This window comes from Glycine soja, chromosome 10, assembly GCF_004193775.1.
Source record: "Glycine soja cultivar W05 chromosome 10, ASM419377v2, whole genome shotgun sequence".
In the NCBI taxonomy this organism is placed as follows: Eukaryota; Viridiplantae; Streptophyta; class Magnoliopsida; order Fabales; family Fabaceae; genus Glycine; species Glycine soja.
This window is the reverse complement of record NC_041011.1, coordinates 19,557,870-19,568,267: the sequence shown is the minus strand read 5'-3', so window position 1 is coordinate 19,568,267 and position 10,398 is coordinate 19,557,870. Positions and strand designations below refer to the sequence as shown.

At 34.3% G+C, this 10,398-nt stretch overlaps 1 non-coding gene across 1 annotated transcript; it reads left to right on the top strand.

The window, feature by feature from the left end:
- The first annotated feature begins 9,968 nt into the window (after nt 1–9,968).
- On the top strand, nt 9,969–10,075 carry LOC114372692. The gene has a single exon (XR_003658263.1). It is a non-coding gene; the product is annotated as a small nucleolar RNA R71 (small nucleolar RNA).
- Nucleotides 10,076–10,398: the final 323 nt, after the last annotated feature.

Here is a 10,398-nt window from a genome sequence, read left to right as displayed (position 1 = left end):
ATTTACAACAGCTATTAAAATTTGAATTCAAAATTTGCACTGTGTAATCGATTACACATATATGGTAATCGATTACCAGCAGTTTCTGAACGTTTTTAATTCAAATTTTAAAGCCTGTAATCGATTACAAACATACTGTAATCGATTACCAGAGGGGATTTTTTGAAAATATTCTCAACAATCACATCTTTTTGTGTGGTTCTTGAATGGCTATCAAAGGCCTATATATATGTGACTTGAGACACGAATTTGACAAGAGTTTTTTTCAGAACAAAAAGGTCTTATCCTCTTAAAAAGAAAAATTGTTTTATCCTCTTACAAATTCCTTGGCCAAAACACTTGTGATTCAATAAGGAATTATTTGAGTGCTCAAATTGTTCAATCTATCTCTTTTAAGAGAGATTTCTGCTTTTCTTCTTCTTCATTCTGAAAAGGGATTAAGAGAACGAGGGTCTCTTGTTGTGAAAGAATTCTAAACACAAAGGAAGGATTGTCCTTGTGTGTTTAGAACTTGTAAAAGGAATTTACAAGATAGTGGAACTCTCAAGCGGGTTGCTTGGGGACTGGACGTAGGCACAAGGGTGTGGCCGAACCAGTATAAATCTGAGTTTGCACTTTCTCTTCCCTTAAACTCCTTTATTTATTATTGTTTTATATTCATATTCAAATTGTTCTTTTGAATCATTATTTAAGAAATTCATTATTAAGGGAATTTATAACTTGAATAGAAAGTTAAATAGAATTTTTAATTGGGGAAATAAGTTGTAATATCTTAATTCAACCCCCCCCCCCCCTCTTAAGATATCTGAGGCCAGTTGTCCAACAAGTGGTATCAGAGCTTCATTCTTGTATAAAGTTTAGAAGCTTCAAGAATTATGGCCTCATCAAACTACTTGTTTCCCGAGGGAAATTCTATAAATAGACCTCCCATGTTTAATGGAGTGGGTTACCACTACTGGAAAACCCGCATGCAAATCTTTATAGAGGCAATAGATTTAAATATTTGGGAAGCCATAGAACAAGGACCTTATGTTCCCTCTATAATAGCCAGAAGTGCAACAATAGAAAAACCTAGAGCAGATTGGACTGAGGAAGAAAGAAGATTAGTACAATATAATTTAAAGGCCAAAAATATTATTACATCTGCCCTAGGAATAGATGAATACTTTAGGGTTTCAAATTGTAAAAGTGCTAAGGATATGTGGGATACACTACAAGTAACACATGAAGGCACAACAGATGTTAAAAGATCTAGGATAAACACTTTAACTCGTGAATATGAACTTTTTAGGATGAATGTAAATGAAAGTATACAAGACATGCAAAAGAGGTTCACACACATAGTTAATCATCTTGCATCTCTAGGAAAAACTTTTCAAAATGAAGATCTAGTAAATAAAGTCTTAAGATGTCTTAATAGAGAATGGCAACCAAAGGTAACAGCCGTCACAGAATCTCAAGATTTATCTAGTATGTCTCTTGCTACATTATTTGGAAAATTGCAGGAGCATGAAATGGAATTACTAAGATTAAATCAGCATGAAGAAACTGATAAGTAGAAGAAGGGAATCGCTCTTAAAGCCTCATCTGCAATCCAAGAAGACAGTGATAAAGAAGATTCAATTGACTTGGATAATGATGAAGATATTAGTCTGTTTGTAAAAAGATTCAACAAGTTCCTGAGAGTAAGAGGAAATCAAAAGCGACCCAATTTTAAACCTAAAAGAAGGACAGAAACTTCATCTTCTACTCTAAAATGCTTTGAGTGCAATCAACATGGACATCTGAGGGTTGATTGTCCCATCTTCAAGAAAAAGATGGAGAAGTCTGAAAAGAAAAATATTAATGAAAAGAAATTGAAGAAAGCATACATTACATGGGATGAAAATGATATGGAATCTTCTGAAGATTCAGAAAATGAAGAAATAAACCTCTGCCTTATGGCAAAAAGTTATGAAAGTGATGAAGAGGTAACATCTTCAAACAATTTATCTATTTCTTTTGATGAATTGCAAGATGCATTTGCTGATCTGCACAAAGAGTCAATTAAACTTGCAAAGTTAGTTTCATCTTCAAAGAAAAAAATTTCAAATTTAGAAAATGAAATTTTAAAATTAAACAAAGAATTAGATCACCTTAGAAATGAAGTCTCAATTTCTAAACCAAATGAAAAAGTTCATATCTCTACTATTTTTGACAAGAAAATGTCAGATTCTTGTAGTTGTTGTGAAAAGTATGAAAAAGAAATCAAAGAGTTGAAAAACTCACTTGCAAAATTCTCTTATAGTAAAAATAATTTAGATGTCATATTAGGAAAACAAAGACATGCCTGCAATAAGGCTGGACTAGGATATAAATCTGAAAAACAACAAAAATTTCATAAAAACTTCTATACTTCCACACCAAAATATAATTCTAGTTTTATCACGTGTTTTTACTGTGGAAGAAAAGGGCATGGCACATCTACATGCTATTTTAGAAGAAATTGTAACAATATTAAAATGATTTGGGTCCCACAAGGATCTGTTATTCATACTAACACACAAGGACCCAATAAAGTTTGGGTACCTAAGTTACAACCTTGATTTTGTAGGAACCCTTGAGGAAAAAGTGGTACATAGATAGCGGATGCTCAAAACATATGACGGGAGACGAATCAAAATTCACACATATCTCTCCCAAGAAAAGCAGACATGTAACTTATGGTGACAACAACAAAGGTAGAATTCTTGGAGTTGGAAAAATAGGTACAAATTCTTCAACCTCTATTGAAAATGTTCTACTTGTTGAAGGTCTTAAACATAGTCTGCTTAGTGTGAGTCAATTATGTGACAAAGGCTATCTGGTATCATTTGATTCTCAAAAGTGTGTCATTGAACATAAACATGATATGAATATAAAGCATATAGGGTTTAGAGTCAACAATGTTTACATGATAGACTTAAGTCAAAAACTAGATAATAATCAATGTTTTCTTAGTAAAGATGATGATCCATGGTTATGGCATAAACGGATTGCACATATAAACATGGAACACTTAAATAGATTAATATCAAAAGATTTAGTTGTTGGTTTACCAAAACTAAGTTTTGAAAAAGATAGGCTATGTGATGCTTGTCAAAAGGGAAAACAAACTAGAGTTTCTTTCAAATCTAAAAACATTGTTTCAACTACTCAACCCTTGCAATTACTACATATGGATTTGTTTGGTCCTTCCAGAATCATGAGTTTTGGAGGAAGTTAGTATGCTCTTGTTATAGTTGATGATTATTCTAGATACACATGGACTCTTTTTATCACTCATAAGAATGATGCATTCCCAGCATTTAGAAAACTTGCAAAAATCATTCAAAATATGAAAAATCTCAAGATTATATCTATTAGGAGTGATCATGGGGGTGAGTTTGAAAATAAAGAATTTGAATTATTTTGTGATAAGCATGGGATTGAGCATAACTTTTCTGCACCAAGAACCCCTTAACAAAATGGTGTTGCTGAAAGGAAAAATAGATCTTTGGAAGAGATTGCTAGAACTTTATTAAATGATACACCTCTTCCAAAATATTTTTGGGCTAAAGCCGTTAACACTGCATGCTACATTTTAAATAGGGCTTTAATAAGACCCATCTTAAAGAAAACTCTATATGAATTGTTCAATGGCAGAAAACCAAACATCTCACATCTTCATATCTTTGGTTGTAAATGTTTTGTATTGAATAATGGAAAAGATAACTTAGGAAAATTTGTTGCTAAGTCAGATGAAGGTATTTTCCTTGGATATTCTCTGCATAGTAAAGCTTATAGAATATATAATAAAAGAACAATGACAATTGAAGAGTCTATACATGTTTCCTTTGATGAGTCTAATGCCATTCTTCCAAGGAAGGATTTTTTAGATGATATTTCAGATTCCTTAGAAGATACACATATTCATGGAAATGACTCTAAAGAAAAAGATGAAGGAAACAATGAAAATTCTCAAGATAATGGAGTTAGAGCAAATAATGAACTTCCAAAAGAATGGAAAGCCTCAAGAGATCATCCCCTCGACAACATTATTGGTGATATATCAAAAGGGGTAACAACTAGACATTCTCTTAAAGATTTATGCAATAATATGGCTTTTGTATCTATGATTGAACCTAAAAATATAAAAGAAGCCATAGTAGATGATAACTGGATCATTGCCATGCAAGAAGAACTGAATCAATTTGAAAGAAACAATGTGTGGAAACTAGTAGAAAAACCTGAAAATTATCCTGTCATAGGAACAAAATGAGTCTTTAGAAATAAATTAGATGAACATGGCATAATTATTAGAAATAAGGCCAGGTTAGTAGCAAAATGGTATAATCAAGAAGAGGGAATAGACTATGAAGAAACATATGCTCCAGTTGCAAGATTAGAAGCCATTAGAATGCTCTTAGCATATGCATCCATAATGAATTTTAAGCTCTATCAAATGGATGTTAAAAGTGCTTTTCTAAATGGTTTAATTCAAGAAGAAGTATATGTTGAACAACCTTCAGGTTTTGAAAACAATTTCAGATTTAGAAAATGAAATTTCAAAATTAAACAAAGAATTAGATCATCTTAGAACTGAAGTCTCAATTCCTAAATCAAATGAAAAAGTTCATATATCTACTATTTCTGACAAGAAAACATCCAATTCTTGTAGTTGTTGTGAAAAATATGAAAAAGAAATTAAAGAGTTGAAAAACTCACTTGCAAAATTTTCTTATAGTAAAAATAATTTAGATGTCATATTAGGAAAACAAAGATGTGTCTCTAATAAGGCTGGAATAGGATATAAATTTGAAAAACAACAAAAATTTCATAAAAATCTCTTTATTTCCACACAAAAATATAATTCTAGTTCTATCACTTGTTTTTACTGTGGAAGAAAAGGGCATGGCATATCTACTTGCTACTTTAAGAAAAACTACAACAACATTAAAATGATATGGGTCCCAAAAGGATCTTCAGTTTACACTAACACACAAGGACCCAATAAAGTTTGGGTACCTAAGTCAAAAACTTGATTATGTAGGTGTCTTTAAGGAAGGAATGGTATATAGATAGCGGATGTTCAAAACATATGACTGGAGATGCATCAAAGTTTACACATATCTCTCCCAAGAAAAGTGGGCATGTAACATATGGTGACAACAACAAAGGTAGAATCCTTGGAGTTGGTAAAATAGGTACAAATTCTTCAAACTCCATTGAAAATGTTCTACTTGTTGAAGGTCTTAAGCACAACCTGCTTAGTGTTAGTCAATTATGTGACAAAGGCTATCTAGTATCATTTGATTCTCAAAAATGTCTTATAGAACATAAGCATGACATTAATATAAAGCATTTAGGACATAGAGTTAACAATGTATACATGATAGACTTAAGCCTAAAACTAGATAATAATCATTGTTTTCTTAGAAAAGATGATGATCCATGGTTATGGCATAAAAGAATTGCTCACATAAACATGGATCACTTAAACAAATTAATTTCAAAAGATTTAGTAGTTGGTTTGCCTAAATTGAAATTTGAAAAAGATAAACTATGTGATGCATGTCAAAAGGGTAAACAAACTAGAGTCTCATTCAAACCTAAAAATATTGTTTCAACCACTCAACCCTTACAATTATTGCATATGGATTTATTTGGTCCATCTAGAACCATGAGTTTTGGAGGAAATTACTATGCTCTTGTCATAGTTGATGATTTCTCTAGATATACTTGGACATTATTCATTACTCATAAAAGTGATGCATTCCAAGCATTTAGAAAACTTGCTAAAGTTATACAAAACAAGAAAAATCTTAAGATTGCATCCATTAGAAGTGATCATGGGGGTGAATTTGAAAACAAAGATTTTGAATTATTTTGTGAAGAACATGGTATTGAGCATAATTTTTCTGCACCTAGAACCCCTCAACAAAATGGAGTTGTTGAGAGGAAAAATAAGTCATTGGAAGAAATTGCTAGAACTTTATTAAATGATACTTTTCTTCCAAAATATTTTTGGGCTGAAGCCGTCAATACTGCATGTTACATCATGAATAAGGCCTTAATAAGACCCATTTTAAAGAAAACCCCATATGAGTTATATAATGGTAGAAAACCCAACATTTCACATCTACATGTTTTTGGTTGCAAATGTTTTGTGCTTAATAATGGTAAAGATAATCTAGGAAAATTTGATGCAAAATCTGATGAAGGCATCTTTCTTGGATATTCATTGCAAAGCAAAGCATATAGAATATATAACAAAAGAACTATGAATATTGAGGAATCCATTCATGTTACTTTTGATGAATCTAATGCTATCTTGTCAAGAAAGAATATGCTAGATGATATTGCAGAATCTTTAGAACAAATTCATATTCATGGACAAGATTCTAAAGGAAAAGGGAAAGGAAGCAATGAAGATCCTCCAGAAGAAGCCAAATCAAATAATGAACTTCCAAAAGAATGGAAAGCCTCAAAAGATCATCCTCTCGACAGCATTATTGGTGATATCTCAAAAGGGGTAACAACTAGACATTCTCTTAAAGAATTATGCAATAATATGGCTTTTGTATCTATGATTGAACCTAAAAATATAAAAGAAGCCTTAATAGATGATAACTGGATAATTACCATGCAAGAAGAACTGAATCAATTTGAAAGAAACAATGTGTGGGAACTTGTAGAGAAACCTAAAAATTATCCCATCATAGGAACAAAATGGGTATTTAGAAATAAGTTAGATGAACATGGAATAATCATTAGAAATAAGGCTAGATTAGTTGCAAAAGGATATAATCAAGAAGAAGGTATAGATCATGAAGAAACATATGCTCCAGTTGCTAGATTAGAAGCCATTAGAATGCTCTTAGCATATGCATCCATAATGAATTTTAAGCTTTATCAAATGGATGTTAAAAGTGCTTTTCTAAATGGCTTAATTCAAGAAGAAGTATATGTTGAACAACCACCAGGTTTTGAAATATTGGATAAGCCAAATCATGTCTATAAATTGAAAAAGGCTTTATATGGCTTGAAACAAGCCCCTAGGCCTTGGTACGAGCGTCTAAGTAAGTTCCTTTTAGAAAAGGACTTTTCTTGGGGAAAAGTGGATACTACTCTTTTTATAAAGATAAAATCACATGATATTTTATTAGTTCAAATTTATGTTGATGACATTATTTTTGGATCCACTAATGAATTATTGTGCAAGGAATTCTCCCATGACATGCAAAGTGAGTTTGAAATGTCAATGATGGGAGAACTTAACTTCTTTCTTGGATTGCAAATTAAACAAACTAATGATGGTATCTTTGTCAATCAATCCAAGTATTGCAAAGAGTTAATCCACAAATTCGACATGGAAAATGCTAAGCACATGGCTACACCAATGAGCACTGCTTGCTATCTAGATAAAGATGAAACCGGTCAGTCAATAGATGTTAAGCAATATCGAGGTATGATCGGATCACTTCTTTATTTATTTGCTAGCAGACCTGATATAATGTTTAGTGTGTGTATGTGTGCTAGATTTCAATCAAATCCTAAACAATCACATCTTAGTGCTGTTAAAAGAATCATAAGATATTTAGTAGGCACTATGAACATAGGTTTATGGTATCCTAGAAATTCCACATGCACCTTAATTGGGTATTCTGATTCAGACTTTGCTGGTTCTAAAACAGATAGAAAGAGCACAAGTGGAACTTGTCAGTTCATTGGTTCTGCTCTAGTTTCTTGGCATAGTAAGAAACAAAATAGTGTTGCTTTATCCACTGCAGAAGCGGAATATATTTCTGCCGGCAATTGTTGTGCACAAATCTTATGGATGAAGCAACAACTTTCTGATTATGGAATCCTTCTTGACCATATACCTATTAGATGTGATAATACAAGTGCAATTAATCTCTCCAAGAATCCAATTCAACACTCTAGAACTAAACATATAGAAATTAGGCACCATTTTCTAAGAGATCATGTTCTAAAGGGAGATTGTGTATTAGAGTTTGTTGATACTAAGAATCAACTTGTTGATATCTTCACAAAACCTCTCCCCAAAGAAACATTCTTCTCTATTAGAAGGGAATTAGGCCTCTTAGATGTTAGTGATTTAGATAAATAAGGATTGATTGATTAATTTATTCTTATGATTGATTGTTTAGGTTAAGTATGTTACTTTGATTGCTTTTGTTTAAATTCTTGTTATTATGATAGGATTTATGAATTCCTGTGTGTTTGATGTTTGAATGATTGAATTAAGTGCATTAGTAGTGATGATTAATAATATTTGATGTATTTAGCATAGACATAGGTAATTTTTTGAGAAACTAGCCTAGTTTATGCTCTGGTAATCGATTACCATCCAGTGTAATCGATTACACAAGAACAGGCAGCCTGTAATCGATTACAACATCCTGTAATCGATTACCAAAAGGCTTATTACTCCTGTAATCGATTACCTAGCCTTGTAATCGCTTACAACTCGTCCTCATCTATAAATACCTACGAAACCAGTGTTGTTGTGCAGCCAAAGCTTCTCTTCGTGCCTCCTCCATCCCTAAATCTTTAAACCTTCATATCTTCCTCCAATCTTCACCAAAACACGTCCCATAAAGCCCAATCTTACTCTTTTTCACTCCTCCTCCAATCTTACTCTTTTTTCACTCCTCGTCCAGTGAATTTGAGGAACAGATTTACCAATCAATGTGGAGACATTTCTGCCCATGCTAATCCGTTCACTTCCTTTAAGCTTCCGCTTATTAGTGCACAGCTCCTTTAAGAATTTGGCATATCTTGGAATTTGCTTTATTGCATCCAACAGAGGTATGTTTACCTCTACCTTTCTAAACGTTTCCAAGATCTCTTTCTCTGCCTCTTCCATTTTTTTGTTGGAAACTGCTCTTGGAGGGAATGGAAGAGGGGGAATGTGCTGCTTCTGCAAATCAGAATTACCTATTGAAGAAGATTCACCTGCACAGAAATTTTTAGGTAAATTTTTGTCATCACCTTTTTCTGGAATAGAGTGAAGTTTGGCTGGTTCATTTGCAGATAAGGAAGGTGCTACGGGTTGAGGTCCTTGACATTGCTTTCCCGACCTCAATGAAATGGCACTGACATTTTTGGGATTTTGGACAGCTTGAGAAGGCAGCTTGTCAGAATTCTGGGACTGTTGTTGATTCAATTGGGTAGCCAATTGTCCCATCTGATTGGTTAAGCTCTGAATGGAGGCTCTGGTCTCTTGCTGAAACTGCATGTTCTGCATAGTCATTTGCCTCACAAGTTCTTCGAGGGAAGGTTGTGGAGGGGCCTCAACTGTTGGCTGTTTCTGGGGTTGTTGCTGTTGTTGGATTGGTGGAGGAATGTATGGTCTGCTTGGGCCAGCAGCATTTTGGAAGGAAGGAGCAGGCTGCTGTTGTTGCTGCTGAGGGCTGGACCATCTGAGGTTAGGGTGATTCCTCCATCCAGGGTTGTATCTGTTGCTGGAAAGGTCATAATTGCTCTGCTGTGGTTGATTTTGCTGCTGAGGTTGAGGAGGTCTATTGTAAATATTTGCAGCATAAGCTTCAGGCTGCTCAATTGCTCCAGGTTGCTGCATGGAAGGGCAAAGGTCTGTATGGTGGTCAGCAGAGGAGCACAAACCACAAACCCTTGCGACAGGTACAGATTTCTGATTCAAGGCCAGCTGAGTTACCAAGTTAACCAATGCATCCAGTTTGCCTTCAAGCTTCTTAGTTTCAGATGATGCAGATGGGTTTGTAGCTACCTCATGCACTCCTCTAATGACTATGGCATCATTTCTGGCGCTAAACTACTGGGAGTTGGAGGCCATCTTCTCAATTAAATTTTTGGCTTCAGCAGGAGTCATGTCTCCAAGGGCTCCACCACTGGCAGCATCTATCATACTTCTCTCCATATTACTGAGTCCTTCATAAAAATATTGGAGAAGAAGCTGTTCTGAAATCTGATGGTGGGGGCAACTGGCACATAGTTTCTTAAATCTCTCCCAGTACTCATACAGGCTCTCTCCACTGAGTTGTCTAATACCTGAGATATCCTTCCTGATGGCTGTGGTCCTGGAAGCAGGGAAAAATTTCTCTAAGAATACTCTCTTAAGGTCATCCCAGCTCGTGATGGACCTCGGAGCAAGGTAATACAACCAGTCCTTTGCCACTCCCTCTAATGAATGAGGAAAAGCCTTCAGAAATATGTGATCCTCTTGGACATCTGGGGGTTTCATGGTGGAGCAGACAATGTGAAATTCTTTCAAATGTTTGTGCGGGTCTTGACCTGCAAGGCCATGAAACTTTGGAAGCAAATGAATCAGTCCAGTTTTAAGAACATATGGGACATCCTCATCAGGGTATTGGATGCACAAGCTTTCGTAGGTGA